The 18,166-nt window shown below is 40.5% G+C and overlaps 1 long non-coding RNA gene across 1 annotated transcript; it reads right to left on the bottom strand.

Annotated features, from left to right (window-relative positions):
• Window positions 1-1,478: 1,478 nt before the first annotated feature.
• LOC141377986 (uncharacterized) lies at window positions 1,479-11,123 on the bottom strand. Its single transcript, XR_015508983.1, has 3 exons — window positions 10,965-11,123; window positions 10,602-10,722; window positions 1,479-1,834 (listed from the first exon to the last, which is right to left on the bottom strand). It is a non-coding gene; the product is annotated as an uncharacterized LOC141377986 (long non-coding RNA).
• Between the last annotated feature and the right edge of the window lie 7,043 nt (window positions 11,124-18,166).

Here is an 18,166-nt window from a genome sequence, read left to right as displayed (position 1 = left end):
ATGTCATTTGATTGGCTGGCATGCTGGGAACCACTTCTTACACTGCATCCAAAATGGCCGATACACAAAAAAGCACATTTTATGGGAAGGAGAGAGGTGTGTGAAATTTAGCTTTTTAAATGTTTAGTTTTTTTATATAAATAATATATATATATAAACATATAATATTTAATAAACATATATATATCAGGAAAAATGTCAGGAAAAATACAGTTAGCTTTCAAAGCTGTTAACTTGTTTATGTTTCAAAATATCATCCTTTTTTAAATGTCCACTATTGTGGACACCAGGACCATCTTAATGTAATGACTGCATGTTGTAGGAGGCAGAACTGAAACAGGAGGGATTCTTTATGAGATAGTGGAGGGAGACTCTGAATAAGAGTCTGACAATCAGACAATTAGAGAATTAAAGACAATTAGAGAATGACAATCAGTTTTAAATCGCTTTTATGTTGAGTTTGTTTTGGATTAACCCCTTCCACAGCACCCCGACGAGGACGCACTGAGGCGCTGTTTTACCTTCTTTTTTTTCTTTTTCTTTTTTTTAATCTGGCCCTCTTTTAGACTAAACTGTTTCAGGAATTTTATTACAAAAAGAAAAACCGGCTTTTGTTTTGTTTGTTTACAATAATATTGGATTAATATCCCTTTACAGCCATATCTATACTGTTTTGTTGTCTGTTTCGAACTAAAATGGTCCTGTGGTCCACTACAATGGACATGCTGTAAAATTAAAAATAAAAACAAAACGTAAAAACTCTAAATTGTAGATTTTTTTTTAACTCAAAGGATGTAGGATGTTTTAAAAACAAATTAAAAAAATGTCTTTGGGTCTCAGGAGGATAAAGCCAATAAATCACATACAGTTGAAGTCAGAATTATTAGCCCCCCTTGTGCCCAACTGAGACTGGTTTCTCTCAAGATTTTTTTTCTTTACTTTCGCCAATCCATGAAGTTTTTTTCCCCTCTCCGCTGTCGCCTCTAGCTTGCATGGTTTGGGATCGGTAGAGCTATGCATCAATGGATTTGCTCTTCAGTGTTTGGACTCTCAGTAATGATTATTAAACCACACTGAACTGAGCTAAACTGAACTGAACTCAGACACTAAAAAACTGAACTACACTGTTCCAACTTACTATGACCATTTATGTGAAGCTGCTTTGACACAATCTACATTGTAAAAGCGCTATACAAATATAGCTGAATTTAATTTAATTTAATTTCTTTTTTAAATATTTACCAAATGATGTTTAAAAGAGCAAGAAAAATTTCACAGTATGTCTGATAATATTTTTTCTTATGGAAAAAGTCTTATTTGTTTTATTTTAGATAGAATAAAAGCAGCTTTTAATTTTTTAGAAGCCTTTTTAGGTCAAAATTATTAGCCACTTTAAGCTATAAATTTTTTTTCCGATTGTCTACTGAACAAACTATCACCGGAAGCAAATAAAAGTGTGAATAAAGGGGCCAAGAAATGCATGACGATGTATTTATTACTCTTATATTTCAGTCTTTAATATTGGGTTGCCCTATCCTAACAATGTCAACATCAATAGCTTTGTATTTTTATGTAAGTTTTAAATAACGCTTCCATCTCAATTTACAAACAATTGCCTTTTGCTCAGATGCGCCGATGAGGAGTTGATCCAGCACAAGTTATCAAAGAGCGAGGATCACCATAGTCTAAAGCAAACGTCCACTCACACTTAACCACTCTGTTTGTTGTACGGTCTTGCATTATGCATTTTGACCGCGGCTTGCTTTGGTGCATTTGTAAAGGTTGCAGAGAGTCAGTCGCTTGACCTGTTGTGGTTTCCAACAAACACTCGGCGCTGTGGAAACATGAAAGAGTCAGTTAGACCGCATCCAATCCTGTAATCAGACTTTAATAAACAGAGCTCCGAAAATTTGCATCCATCTCCGGGAAAACTTTTCAACTCGGCAGCTGGCAAAGACACCAGTGGGGGGGCAGAGCGCATGGTGCGAGAGCCAGGGCAGTTTTTGCATGGGGGCTTAGCGGTCTTGTACCCGTGCCAATACACCCGCTCACCCTGACTCTGAGGTCAGCGCTCGGATTCAGGAAAAAGTGGGAGAGCGGTTTCTCCTCCGCCTGCGTCCCCACCAGCGTTTTCTGAAAGACTCCAGGGTGGACACATGCCGTTTGAGCTCTTTAGAAACAATCGATTGGCCGGGAGAAAGGAAAGAGGAGGAGGGGAGAACGCAGATCTGACCTTGGAGTCTGGAAATGTTACACTTTAAATCACTGAAATTTCCTGAAATAATAAGACGCCTCAGGACAAGTCACCTCTTCCGCACAAAATAAAGCCCCGGAATGCATATATGAATGAGAAGAACTGACAACGAAGCAGCAGGAGAAATAAAAGTTTTGCTGTAAAAGTAATCAGGCGGTCACGGAGGTCTTGTTTTCAATTTGAGCCGCTCTGATCATGCGATATTACACTTCACACGGAGGCCAGCGCTCTTGGCCACGCAGCACACTTATTCCAGACAAATTTCAAGACATTTTGAACTTTGGTGTCTTATTTTTTATTTATTTTCTCTTTTTTTTTTGCGGTGTGAATTTAAATAGATTTACAACAATCGTTCAAGTAGGTTAAACTGAAAGTTCATGCAGAAATGTAAAATACAGTATGTGCCAATCATATCAAGATGATTTTTTTTGTAACCTGTACACCTGTCTTAATAATAGTAAAATAATTACAAAATAAAGATTTGAATCCTATTTATATTCCTTATATTATTTTTGCATAAAAAATAAATAATAAATTATATATATGTATATATATATATATATATATATATATATATATATATATATATATATATATATATATATATATATATGTGTGTGTGTGTGTGTGTGTGTATATACATTTGAGCAATATCACACGAGTAGCAGTGCGATATGGCTGTATATGCGTTAGTGCCCCCACCAGTGCCGATATACAGCAATATCGCACTGCTACGAGTGTGATATTGTGTATATTCAACAGTTTGACGGCATAATTGTGTATATAAAAACAAAATCAAACATGGAGAGTCTCAAAAACCCTTTTGTATGAGGAACTACTTTCTTCCACTTTGGATTCAAATCATAAGCTGACAGTTAAACAGCTGAGCAAGCATCTTTTAAACTTTAGATCTGTAGTGTCTGCTTTTTGCTGGCTGTATGTGGGCAGAGGAATACACAAAGGGTAAAGAGGCTGTACGGTTGCTGATATTACTTAAATATGTCACGGCAGAACTGTTGTATATATATATATATATATATATAGATATACCATTTATGATATATATTATGAGATATTTTCTGAGAAACTTTTCTTGAAAGTCAAGTTTACATGCAATACGATTATTTCGCCTCTGAAAAAGCTCAGATGATTTTGGAATGGTTTTGGAAGTTTCTGATTGGCTAATTGACAACATTTGAGTTAATTGGAGGCACAACTGTAAAATAGTATTTAAGGAAAAGCTCAAACACACTGCTTCCTTGTGTGACAACATGAGAAAATCAACAAGCCAGAATCAACAACAAAGCCAGATTACAATTAGCTAAATTACACTGGGAAAAGACTCATGTTTGGAGACATGTCCTGTGCTCCGATGGAACTAAGATTAAACTGTTTGGCCATAATGACCAGTGTTACATTTGGAGGACAAAGGGGAAAGCTTACAAGCTTAGGAACACCATCCCAACTGTGCAGTATGGGGGCGGCAGCATCATGTTGTGGGGCTGTTTTGCTGCAGGAGGGACTGGTCCACTTCACAGCAGAGATGGCATCATGAAGAAAGAACATTATGGAGAAATACTGAAGCAACATCTGAAGACATCAGCCAGGGAATTAAAACTTGGCCACAAATGGGTCTTCCAAACAGACCATGACCCTAAGCATACTGCCAAATAAGTTCAAATGTGCTTTAAGGAGAACAGAGGGAATGTTTTGCAGTGGCCATCACAAAGCCCTGATCTCAATCCTATAAAAAATTTGTGGGCAGAGTTGAAAAAGCTTGTGCGAGCAAGACAGCCTACAAATCTGACTCAGTTTCACCAATTCTGTCAGGAGGAATGGGCCAAAATTCCTGCAAACTATTGTGAGAAGCTTGTGGAAGGAGAGCCAAAACATCTGACTAAAGATATACAGTTTAAAAGCAAAGCTAAAAAATACTGAGGAAATTTTTGTAAACTTTTGACTGTCTAGAAATTAATAAATAAATTCTAAAAAAAAAAAATTCTCTCATTATTCTGCCATTTAGCAAATGTAAATCATTAAGGTAATCCTAATGGACCTAAAATAGTAAATGTTTAGTATGATTTACCATCAGACATTTTTAAATGGTTATGATCCTGTTTATAGGGTGTAGGTAAAAAACTTCTGGTTTCAACTCAATATATATATATATATATATATATTTTCAGCTTAGTCATTTTATTAATCTGGGGTCATCACAGTGGCACCAACTTATCCAGCATATGTTTTACACAGTGGATGCCCTTACACCTGCAACCCATCACTGGGAAGCATCCATACACACTCATTCACTACATCCAATTTTAGCTTACCCAATTCCCCTATACCGCACTTTATGGGGGAAACCGGAGCACCCTGAGGAAACCCATGCCAACACGGGAAGAACATGCAAACGCCAACTGGCCCAGCCAAGGCCCAAACCAGCGACCTTCTTCCTGTGAGGCTTTTGCGTTACTCATTTTTGGCTATATTCACACACTGCTGCCACACAACTGTGTTTAAACCCGTTATAAAAGTGATTCTTGCTTAATAGATCTTCCCTTTAAGTTTGGATGAGCAGCGGACAGTTTTTGAAGCAAAAGCAGTGCTGCGGCTCGCAGAAGAGATGTTCTCTGGACGTCTAAAGCATAACATTTTGATGCGCCATCGGGGTCTTTTAGGGTGTCTGTAATGTTGGTTGAAGTGTCATAGTGAAGCACTCTCTCTCTGACAGTGCATTTCCAAGATGACAAAATCCATCCTCCTGTATTGATCAGTTATTCTACTATCCCCCGCTGGCTACATCTCGCGCTCCTCCCCGACTGGCTCCTTATTGATCTTTAGCAGTGATTGGTCGAGCGGTAATTTGAGACGGACATTGACGGATGGCTAGCAACTGTTTTTCTTTCCTCTCATCCTCTTTTCCCAGGGTGATGAAGTCATAATGCAAGTGACACTGCCAGCCTGAGACCAATTGGGTGAGCTATAACCTTTAAAGCCAATAGAAGCTGTCTGTGCTGAAATGGGCTCCTCTTGTCCTTTACCGGGACCCCATGGGTGTCTACTGGACGAGTTCTCATAAATACAAACACCCAGTAATGGCTCGGGATCCTGTACGGACCGGTTGCTGACTCCAGGGATGACTACTTCAGGAAGACTGTACTGGGTTGACCACTGAAACGGTGTCCTAATTACTAATTAAATCATTACTGTTGACAAGTGGATGACGTCTGGAGACTGACTAGTTCATAGCCTCAACAAATAAAGAGTATATATGAGATGTGTGTGAATGCAAGCTTGTGGACTTTATTTTTAGCAATGATATTGTTTGATATTAACTTCTCCGCCTCTGATTAACATCTTGCCTCTTTTGCAGATGCTGTGGTTTAGTCATTGTAACTGCTTACACACCTGTTAACATTTATTCCTGCCACTTTTTTTTGTTGCCGTCCTCAGGCAAAGGACTGTAAGAGACTTGCTCATCTAAATTAGTAGCAAAAAAACACTAAATGTTCATTCATTCATTAATTTTTCTTTGGCTCAGTCCCTTATTTATCAGCGGTTACCACGGCGGAATGAACCGCCAACTACTCCAGCAGATGTTTTATGCAGTGGATGCCCTTCCAGCGGCGAGGCAGTGGCGCAGTAGGTAGTGCTGTTGCCTTACAGCAAGAAGGTCGCTGGGTCGATGGTTCGAACCTCGGCTCAGTTGCCGTTTCTGTGTGGAGTTTGCATGTTCTCCCTGCCTTCGCGTGGGTTTCCTCCGGGTGCTCCGGTTTCCCCCATAGTCCAAAGACATGCGGTACAGGTGAATTGGGTGGGCTAAATTGTCCGTAGTGTATGAGTGTGTGTGTGAATGTGTGTGTGGATGTTTCCCAGAGATGGGCTGCGGCTGGAAGGGCATCCACTGCGTAAAAATTTACTGGATAAGTTGGCGGTTCATTCCGCTGTGGCGACCCTGGATTAATAAAGGGACTAAGCCGACAAGAAAATGAATGAATGAATGAATGAATGAATGCCCCTCCAGCCGCAACCCAGTACTGGGAAAACTGTGTGTTGATTTAAAGGCCAAATTCCCTAACCAAAAGCACTGACCTTTTAACGTTATTGTCAATGTTTTGGAATCACATATGAGTATAGTATGCATCTAATACCAAGAGATGTACACTGTCAATAAGGTAAGCTGTCTTGAAACAAAACGGCTGCACGTACACAAGAATACTGACATCTGTTGGTCAGCTGCAAAAACGCATAAGAAACTCATTCATTTTCTTGTCGGCTTAGGAACTTTATTAATCTGAGGTCACCACAGTGGAATGAACCGCCAACTTATCCAGCAAGTTTTTACACAGCGGATGCCCTTCCAGCCACAAGCCACACACATTCACACACACACTCATACACTACGGACAATTTACCCAACCCAATTCACCTGTACCGTATGTCTTTGGACTGTGGGGGAAACCGGAGCACCCAGAGGAAACCCACGCTAATGCAAAGAGAACATGCAAACTCCACACAGAAACGCCTACTGAGCCAAGGCTCGAACCAGCAACTCAGTGACCTCCTTGCTGTAAGGCGACAGCACTACCTACTGCGCCACTGCTTCGCCAGTATAACTATCCATCTACAATTGGCTATGTGCAGGCAAATGTTGTGCAAATCCAATTTTTTTGCATCGTTTTCAAATGACATGCGTCATAAATCTGCACTGGCATGCATTATAAACATCGTCTTCCGCCTATGTTGATCCTGGAACAACATTCCTGTAATTTTAAGCCTTAACGGTAAACTTATCTTATGACATGTAAAACTAATGTGCATGCAAGTAGAAAACGTACAACCTTGGCTCATTCTGAAAACATACCCCTATATACATCTCCGGAGAGTACCAAATACATCCCAGGAGCTATGTTTTTTGAAGTTTTTGTTTTCGCGAATCTACCAGAGGCCGATGTGTACTCCTTTTTAAGATCTCAAATTTCTCTCACGTGTGCCATTCGCATCTGCTGTTCTCACTTACATCCAGCAGAGGCCGCTGTTGACTGACTGACTGCCTGACCGATTGATACCCTCACCCACCCCCTCCCTAAACCCAACCGATTGTGTTTTCAAAAACACAGATTGACCATCGCCACCCACTTCCCTAAACACAACCAACAGTGTTTTCAAAAGCAATCCAGAAAAAGAAAAGCCCTGGCGGCCGCCTGATTTGTACCACATTTCAGGTTTTACCACATTCTCACCCTGTTATTCACTTGTTTGTTTTATTTTTGGCTTTTGTTTTTGTTTAACCTGCTTTCAGGAAAAATTCCTTGCTAAACTGGAACCCCATTGTCACTGTCAACTCCACTCTATGTCTCAAATCCTCCAACGTATGTGACAAGCCACCGGACAAACTAGTAACAGTGGTAATGCTGTCCACATGGAGGTAAGCAACAGCTGGGGTCCGTTCTTCGTACCCCGCTTAAATGATCTAAGATGATTTGGCAGATCCTGGATCTTTTAATCTTGATAACTGATCTCTCGCTAATTTGGTTCTTCAAACAAGTTCGCGAATCAGATTAGAATGTCTGGATAAACTGATCTGAGATCGCTGCGTGTGTTGTGAAGGTCAGATCTATCGATCCTCGAAATCATGATCAGCAATGCAACGATTGGCTGACGGCACAGCAGCGTAATGACATCATCTGATTAATATTCAATTATCCATGTGAGCAAAATTACATCAAATTAGCAGTAAACGGCTTGTTAAATATGACACGCAATAACCTTCCACATTTGTTGTGAGCTGCAGGCTTTACACTTTCTTGTGTCAAGTGTATCATCGTGTATTTCAATGCAAATCAATGTATTTAGTTCTACATTTAGAAAATATTGTCTATATTATAGTAGCTGTTTTTTAATCGGTGTAAAGAATAACTGGTTGTTTACAAAAGCATTTTCATATTGGTAAAGGCGTCTGCAACTTTTGTGAAGCATCAAATCACCGGCATATTAACTGTCAAAACATGTTTATGACTGCTGAAATGTATTATTGCTTTAAAAAAAGTCACATATTGTGCATTTCTATTATGCACAATTTGTACTAAAGCGATCTAAAAAGTTCATATCAATAAGTTTTCTCTTTGCACCACCAGGTGGCAGTCTTTGTACTTTCATTTCGAGGTTGCAGATTGCATACGTTTTATTAATATGTATAACTTTATTTATTTTATTAATGGCTATAACTTTATATATATAGTTAAAAAATATGTACCATTTTCCTAAGTGGATATAACTACTACTGTAAGAAAATATCAGAATTCAGAACATACTTTCTGTATCTTTGCTTGAACTGAGCCGATCTAATCCTGTTTATATGACTTGAACCTGCTCCCGATCAGGTTTGACCTAGCAGAACTGTTGCCATGACAACAACTCTCGGATCAGCTTTGAAGAACGAAGCAATCCTGGATCGTGTCAAATCATCAATATCCAAATCCAGCTAATTGAGTAATCCACGTACGAAGAACGGACCCCTGGAGGCAAGAAAAGGATCGTTATCATACCACCCCGTAGCATTCGTTTTAAAGACGAAATGCAGCCATATGTACCCCTGGCTACATAATTTGCGATCTCCAGAAGTCTGTATAGGGGTGCGTTTTTAGAATAAGCCTATGTTGGAAATGTATCCTGTGGGTAGGCCTAATTGTGCTTTTGCTCACGCGGGTCAGTTCACTCTAGAAATCCGTTATTGACAACATTCAATCCAAATCACTGCACAAACAATTAAAATTTACTTATTGGGTTAGTTTTCTGACTTTAAAAACACCCACCAATGTCTATACCTGCACTTTTAGGAAGATGTGAATGCTTTCTGTGAAGACTTTATTATTTTACATGAGGGACCTGATATTGAGCTACTCAATTATAGATTGTAGTTATGCATGAATGAAAAAACGAGATGCAACTTATAGAGCAATGTTACCAGGCAATGACGCCTTCAGTGGTCCACTAGGTGAGATACAAGGCAACTAATTGCAGTAACCGGATCCATTTTTTCTCCTATCCAATTTTGCTGGCCATTCTCAATAGGAAAGTAGCCAAGTAACATCGCTCTGCGATATTGACCGGCAGCATTGTTCAAAATGTCGTCCTATCTATCATCAATCTTGCTCACAACTTTTCTTGAAGCAGGCTGGTGGGATTAAACCTAAAAATGACATTAATACCAGAAAGTGAGACAGATAATAATACCATTTGCTGTTAACCTGACCTCATCCAAAATCAATAGGTGCACCAATATCTCTACCTTGTATTTGAAGTTCTAATGAAATGAACAAGCAGCAACTGCACTTTAGTACACCCCAGTAATCCAGAACCAGGATAACATTCAGTGTAACTTCCCCTCTTAGAAAATAAAAAAGTCTTCTAGATTGCTAATGTTTTTGACAAAAGGTTTAAAGCAAAAGTTTTTTTTTTTTTTGCAAAATGCTAATGTTTTTAGCAATCAATGATTGGCTTCTAGGTTTGCATGTTCTCCCTGCCTTCAAGTGGGTTTCCTCCGGGTGCTCCGGTTTCCCCCACAGTCCAAAGACATGCGGTACAGGTGAATTGGGTAGGCTAAATTGTACGTAGTGTATGAGTGTGTGTGTGAATGTGTGTGTGGATGTTTCCCTGAGATGGGTTGCAGCTGGAAGGGCATCCGCTGCGTGAAAACTTGCTGGATAAGTTGGCGGTTCATTCCGCTGTGGAGACCCCAGATTAATAAAGGGACTAAGCCGACAAGAAAATGAATGAATGAATGAATTATTGGCTTCTTTGTTTGAAGATAAACTTCATTCACTAGATTGGCCCTATTGTTACATTTTTCCCCATTAAAAACTGTACTAGTGACACATCTTGTATATTCAATAGACTTGGATTGCACTCCAGTGCTAATTTGTCTTGTTTAGTAAATCTGGCTCATAGAGTTTTAATTGGAAAAGTCAATCTGATCATTTAAAGCTTCTTTACCATGCTGCATTTACTTACACTACATTATTTTACCATACTATAAAAATAAAATGATGACCATGATCAATTAAGGCAAGGCCATCTAAAATCCATGGATTCATCATTCATGTGCATATATTTGTTGTCTGAGACAAGGTTATTATAGTTAACAAAATCGAACGAATAAACGAAAACTAAAAATGTGAAATAATTGTCGATAACTGAAATAAAAATAAAAACGAGATTTTTTTTCTAAAAATAACTAGAACTAACTGAAATTGTGTACATACAAAACTAACTGAAACTATCTAAAATTATAGCAACAGCCTCCTTCGTTTTGGTATTTGTGAAAGTATTTAATACATAATCTTACTGTAAGCCTTTCAGAAGTAAATCTGATTCGCGCTGCAGGTGTTTGACCCTTTCGCACCTCAGAGTCTGTAGTCCTGCTGCTGTTGGCCAGATCGAGCCGATTCTCCTCCTCGCTATTGCTCCTGCGACAAAACAACGAGTGGACATGACAGCAGCACGGTGACAGCATTAAATACAGACACTTTCAACTATTACTTTAACATATTTGTGCCCACTAATGGGTTTTATTTCTGTATCGCGATCGCGAACGAATCTTTTTCAAACGGATCTTCTAAGTGAACCGGTTGAACCAGTTCACCAAATCGAACTGAATCATTTGAAACGATTCGCGTCACCAGTAAGCACTTATCCAAAAACTACTTACTTTTTAACAAGCTTAATACCCCCCTCTGACTCAAAATAGTCCAATTTATACTCTTATTCAGTTATTAGAAAACGAACGTTACATTGAGAAGCGGTGAACCGATAATACTGCGCATGCGTGATTCAGTGAACCAAACACAACAGTACAGCCCGCTGTGTGACTGAACTAAACTTGAACAAATGCAGCGCGGGTGAACCGAAGGCTTAAATGAGAGGTTCTGGTGAAAAACGTAAGTTTATTTCATAACAGACAATCGTACTGGGATTTAAATAAGTGAATAATGACTCAGTTGGGTTGGACATCTTTACTGTAAGACATGTTTTAGATCATAGTGATGTTTTAACTGACTGAAATGACTATTGCTGACTGCATAATGTTGAGTCCTAACATCCGCGTTAAAAATCTGAACTTCCCATCACTACCGTGTCTAACCTCAGAGCAGTCGTGCACACATGATTGTACTTAAGGCTGCTTATCTTGTGTGCTGTTGTATGTGAATGTGAGGATGGTAGATGGTTGTGGTAGTGTTCATGTGTTCTCTGAATACAGGTTTCAGAAAATGTATGTTTTTTTGTATAATATTTATTCTGTTGATTTTGACTCTTGCACCTAACAAATATCCTCATTTAGAAAAAAAAAATATATATATATATATATATATATATATATATATATATATATATATATATATATATATATATATATATATATATAAAACAATATTATTAATATTTAAAAATAATACTAAGTGAAGTTTATTTATAAAAAAAATTCGAGAGGATCACGTGCTTATGATTGTTCACGGCTGTTCCAACTTTAGCTAGTGACTAATTATCCTATCAGACGATCCTTAACTAACTATAAATAACCAGACTTTTCTCATCTCAATATCTTCGTCTTGAAGAAACCCCCCAATCAACCCTACTTTCCCTCCTTTCAAACGGGCAACACGGTGGCCAGCGATTAGCGCTGTTGCCTCACAGCAAGAATACCCCTGGTTTATTTCTTTTCCAAACCAGGCGACATTTCTGTGCGGAGTTTTGCTTGTTCTCCCCATGATTGCGTGGGTTTTCCCCGGGTCCTCCGGTTTCCTTTCACAGTAAAAAAAAGCACCCTAAACAATTAATCCAAAATATTTTAGCCAAACTCTGAGTGCACCTTCTCAGCATTCATATCTGACACTTAGCTACAATAAGCAGGAGGGGGAGTCATCAAGATCTACCTGAGCTCAAACTCCCCTCTCGCCTTGCAAAGGGAGGGAGCCCAGGGCTCGAGGATCTTATAAGCTCAGGGCTCTCTCCAGGGACAGCACGCCAAACTAGCTTTATTATCAATCATCAGCTAAGTGTGAACTCTTGAAAACTAATAAAAACGAAACTAAAACTAAGTCAATTTAAACTATAGAAACTAATAAAAACTAGAAAATCTAATCAAAACGAACTGAATTTGAAAACAAGAAGTCGAAACGAAATAGAAACTAAAACTAATGAAAAATCCATAACTATTATATCCTTGTACTCTGCGACCAAATAGACAAGCTAGACTTGACATTAATGCATTGCAATAATCCAGAACCGAGGATAACATTCTGCTTAACATGCCCTCTTAGAAAATAAAGAAGTCATCCAGATTCAGGATAACATGAGGATGAGCATTGGCAAATGCTGAAATTCATGTAATTATTGACATATATCTGTGGTCTGAGACCAAACAAACAAACAGCGACTGGACCACATTCTGCTAAACGTCCGCTCTTAGAAAATAAAAAAGCCCTCCAGATTCAGAATGAGCGATTGACGGAAGTTTCATTTTTGGGCGATCTATCTCTTTAAAGCTTCTCTCCCCGTCATCCTTGAGCGTGCACGTGTCATCTCTCTCTTGTTCCAGGCTCGCGCCGGTGCTTGTGCGGGGAGTAATTTCAGTGTGTGGTGAGTGGACAGTACCTCCACTGGGAGTGCTGGCAATCATGGGGGAAACAATGTTTACATCGATCAGCTGTCAGGAAGATTTATGGCTTCATTTTGCTGTAATAGAGAATTAGTGGGAAGATTATCAGGGACTCAACACTGGCGCGTGCTACCTGTGTCTAGGCCAGCAATTTGTCTCCCTGAAGCAGCATAACATTTGTGACAGCACCAGCACTCGCCCTAATTCAATCACGGGAAAATGTTGGAATTAATTTGTTACAAGAAAATTTAAATATGTTCAGCAGAGCGTGGCTGCGGAGCGGAGAGGGAAAACTGCTGATTTATAGTCTGGGCGAAATATCGATCCTCTTCTATCCGGGGCCCTTGCGGAGGGTTTAATGTGTAATAATTTCCAATTTAAAGCCGCTCTCGGAGATCAGCGGGTCTTTGTCAAATGACCTGTTAGGATGGTAATGCCGCTGTTTATCTGTCCCAGCGTCTTTAACGGCTCTGACATGGATTTTATTGTGGATCAGGCACACCCGCTAGTGATAAGACACATGTAGGAAAATCAATGCATGTAACCTGTCCGTGCAGTAATTACAGCGGGCCCAAATAGATGAGGCGGGAGTGACTTACGGCAGGGACAAACAAAGGAAAACGGCAGGATTCATTCATTCATTCATTTTCTTGTCAGCTTAGTCCCTTTATTAATCCGGGGTTGCCACAGCGGAATGAACCGCCAACTTATCCAGCACATTTTTACTCGGCGGATGCCCTTCCAGCCGCAACCCATCTCTGGGAAAAGGATTCATTCATTCATTCATTCATTTTCTTGTTGGCTTAGAGTTTATTAATCCGGGGTCGCCACAGCAGAATGAACCGCCAACTTATCCAGCACATTTTTATGCTGCGAATGCCTTTCCAGCCGCAACCCATCTCTGGGAAACATCCACACACACATACACACACACACTCATACACTACAGACAATTCCATTCATTTTCTTGTCGGCCTAGTCCCTTTAATAATCCAGGGTCGCCACAGCGGAATGAACCGCCAACTTATCCAGCAAGTTTTAACGCAGCAGATGGCTATCCAGCCGCAATCCATGTCTGGGAAAAGGATTCATTCATTCATTAATTTTCTTGTCGGCTTAGAGTTTATTAATCCGGGGTCGCCACAGCAGAATGAACCGCCAACTTATCCAGCACATTTTTACGCAGAGAATGCCCTTCCAGCCGCAACCCATCTCTGGGAAACATCCACACACACATACACACACACACACACTCATACACTACAGACAATTCAATTCATTTTCTTGTCGGCCTAGTCCCTTTATTAATCCAGGGTCGCCACAGCGGAATGAACCGCCAACTTATCCAGCAAGTTTTAACGCAGCAGATGGCTATCCAGCCGCAATCCATGTCTGGGAAAAGGATTCATTCATTCATTCATTTTCTTGTCGGCCTAGTCCCTTTATTAATCCAGGGTCGCCACAGCGGAATGAACCGCCAACTTATCCAGCAAGTTTTAACGCAGCAGATGGCTATCCAGCCGCAATCCATGTCTGGGAAAAGGATTCATTCATTCATTCATTGTCTTGTCGGCTTAGAGTTTATTAATCCGGGGTCGCCACAGCAGAATGAACCGCCAACTTATCCAGCACATTTTTACGCAGAGAATGCCCTTCCAGCCGCAACCCATCTCTGGGAAACATCCACACACACATACACACACACACTCATACACTACAGACAATTCCATTCATTTCCTTGTCGGCCTAGTCCCTTTATTAATCCAGGGTCGCCACAGCGGAATGAACCGCCAACTTATCCAGCAAGTTTTAATGCAGCAGATGGCTATCCAGCCGCAATCCATGTCTGGGAAACATCCACACACACACACTCATACACTACGGACAATTTAGCCTACCCAATTCACCTGTACCGCATGTCTTTGGACTGTGGAGGAAACCCACACAGGGAGAACATGCTAACTCCACACAGAAACGCCAACTGAGCCGAGGCTCGAACCCGTGACCCAGCGACATCCTTGCTGTGAGGCGACAGCACTACCTACTGCACCACTGCGTCACCCCTTAGTCCCTTTCTTAATCAGGGGCCGCCACAGTGGAATGCACCGCCAACTTATCCAACATAAGTTTGACCATCCAGCAGCAACCCAACACTGGAAAACACCCACACACTCTTGCATTCTCATACACTACAGCCAATCTAGCTCATCCAGTTCACCTACTGCATAGCGCATGTGTTTGGGACTGTAGGGCAAACCCACGCCAACATGGAGAGAACATGCAAACTCCACACAGAAATGTCAACTGAGCCAGCCGGGGCTCGAACCAGCAACCTTCTTGCTGTGAGGTGATCATGCTACCCCATCCTTTCTCTAATTGTACGCTGCAAATTGAGGTTTGCAAAAACATCCCAACGGCTTTGACTGAGGTGTTATTGTCACTCATGCCTATCATGGTAATGGCTGCCTATCGCACTCTCTCTCACACACACACACACACACACACACACACACACACACATAAACACAGACAGATGGAGAGAAAACCTGCTCTGACCTGTTGGGTTTCTCCTCTCCTGTGTGTCAATCAGTAGACACACACACACACACACACACACAGCACAAAAACTCTTCATCATTCTCTCCTTCATCCCTCCATCAGTACGATGAAGATTGTTCGCATCCATGTTGAAAACAAATACAAATAAACACTCTCACCAGGACTCACTCACCAGATTGCAGGTTTCCTTTCATTCTCCTTTCCTCTTTCCCCGTATATCTGATAAAAGTGGAATAACTGTAAATCTGCTCCACGCTGTTGTATACGAGTCAACTTTTCAGATTACACAACAGAGCCAGCCACAGCGAAAAAAAGGCGACGCGTACCCATTAGCATGTTGTAATTGGTGCCTAATTAATTTCTCTCAGCATGAATACATTAGGGCTGCATGGGAGACTCAAGCAAGGGTGATTGTTTTAGGATGGGCACAAACATATGAATAAACATTACATCAGACCAGCAGGGCCTGCGAGAGTTTTTTATTTTTTATTGCGGATAATTGCCAGGTGTGGAGGAGATAGAACTTTAGGATCTGAAAGGAAAAACATGTGCACACATATACACTGTGTTGTCCTCAAATTTTGGGTGGCTCAGTGGTTAGCACTGTGGCCTCACAGCAAGAAGGTCGCTGGTTCGAGTCCCGGCTGGGTCGGTTGGGATTTCTGTGTGGAGTTTGCCTGTTCTCCTCATGTTGGCGTGTGTTTCCCCCAATTTCCCCCAGAGTCCAAACACATGCGCTATAGGTGAATTGAATAAACTAAACAACAGACTAAGCCGAAAAAAAAAAAATGTTCTCAAATGCTTTCTAATTTCCTGTTTCCACTGAGTGGTACGGTACAGTTCGGTATGCTTTTATGGACGTTTCCACTGTCAAAGAGTACCTAAAAGCGTGGCCGTACCACTTTTTGGTCATCCTTTGCAAAGGGTACCAACACGCCCAAAGGGTACTAAAATGGCCCGTTTCCACTGAGTGGTACGGTTCGGTTTGGTACTATTGAATAATAGGAACCATTTTTATTATTTTTTGTCTCCTTTTCTTTTAATCAAACAATTATTTGTATTGGTCATGTAAGGGTCATATATTAACTGAACTTCTAGTGTTGTGGGTGAGTGCTGTGCATACTAATTAGCATTTTTGCAGAAGTAGATAGATGCGGGTCCAAAATTAAATTCAGCTCTGCAGAAACTTCCTGTCTGAATAGAGGTGTTAAAACTGAACACAGAACACAGAAAGATGTATACTTTGTTGTTGGGCAGAGAATTCATAGAAAAAGAGGAAGTATGCCGAAGGGGCGGCCAATGGAGGACTGAACAATGACTGACAAGTGACGTTACACCAAAACTCCACCTGTTAAGATCCGTGGTGTATATATGCTGAAGTCAGGAAATGTATGTTAGTTGCGAACCTCTTGAATGTAATTCTTGTATTGCATTGGGGTAATGTAACCCAGAGCTCTGTCATCGAATTATTCATTTGTATCCAATAAATTGTTACGATTTTTGACATTGAAGAAAAACCTCTCCAGACCTTTTCTCTTGAACACGCATGGAATAGAGATAGATATTCCAACAGTACGCTTTTATGGCTGTTTCCACTGTCAAAAGCGTACCGAACCAAACCGTACCGTACCACTTTTTCGGCACCCTTTCGAAAGGGTACCAAACGGGAGAAAGGGTAGCAGAAGGTGGAGCTACACGTGCAGCTGAACGCTGATTGGTTACAGAGATACATCATGAGCTTGTGGAGATACACAGAACGTAAACAAAGCAACCGCCATGTTTTTTTTAAATACAAAGCCGAGACATTACATGAAAATAATATATGCATATAATAATAGGATGACCCGGGCTCAAACAAACCTTGTTGTCATCTCGATGAACAGACACACAGCCAAGAAGAAAAATCTGCCGTGTCCTGTTGTTGTTTTACGAGCCCGTCTGAAAGTGCGAGCGGTATTCGCTTTCTTCCGGGAACTCACGTCCGCGTTTATATGTGATATAACGAGCTTCTTGAGCTGATGATGATAACGTGTGTGTGTGTGATTATTGAAGTGTCTCCGTCATCGGATTCATTCAGAAATAAAGGACAAGCGCGAGAGTGAAGCGGGAGTGAAACACGGAAAAAAAAGAGAAGCCCGGCAAAACACAGGAGCGAAATTGTTTTAGCAACCTGAATCATGAACAAACTGCCATGATTATCTTCGCCTTTTGGACTATTATGAACTGGGAATGACTCTCTAACAGAGCTTACATGTGCTGCTGAAGATTACACACACAGATGAGAGGTTTGCGCTGACTGTGGGCTATATTGCGTGTGTTTTTAACTCAAATAAGTACTAAATGTTTGCTGTGTGTAGTTTTTCTGTAATTAATACTATATCGGAGACTGAAAGAGGCTGTATGTGTTCATATATGTTACATTTATTTATTTATTTTATATAATTACAGACGTTACAGTAGGCTATTTCACCCTGTCATTGATCTGCAGTTATAATCAACTCCTGTTTATAGAAAAGTTAGTAATAAACATTTATAAACAAGTATTTATGCGTATAAAGCAAGTGCTGCTCATTATGATATGTGAACGACCCGTACAGCTTTGCTGTTGACGTTTATCCGAGCGAGCATGACGTCGACTTAAACTTTATGTCGTACACCATGCTCACCAAAAGGTTACCCTTGCTAGTGGAAACACA

Source organism: Danio rerio, chromosome 15 (genome assembly GCF_052040795.2).
Source record: "Danio rerio strain M-AB ecotype USA chromosome 15, GRCz13ab, whole genome shotgun sequence".
NCBI lineage: Eukaryota > Metazoa > Chordata > Actinopteri > Cypriniformes > Danionidae > Danio > Danio rerio.
This window is presented reverse-complemented; position numbering and strand designations above follow the sequence as displayed.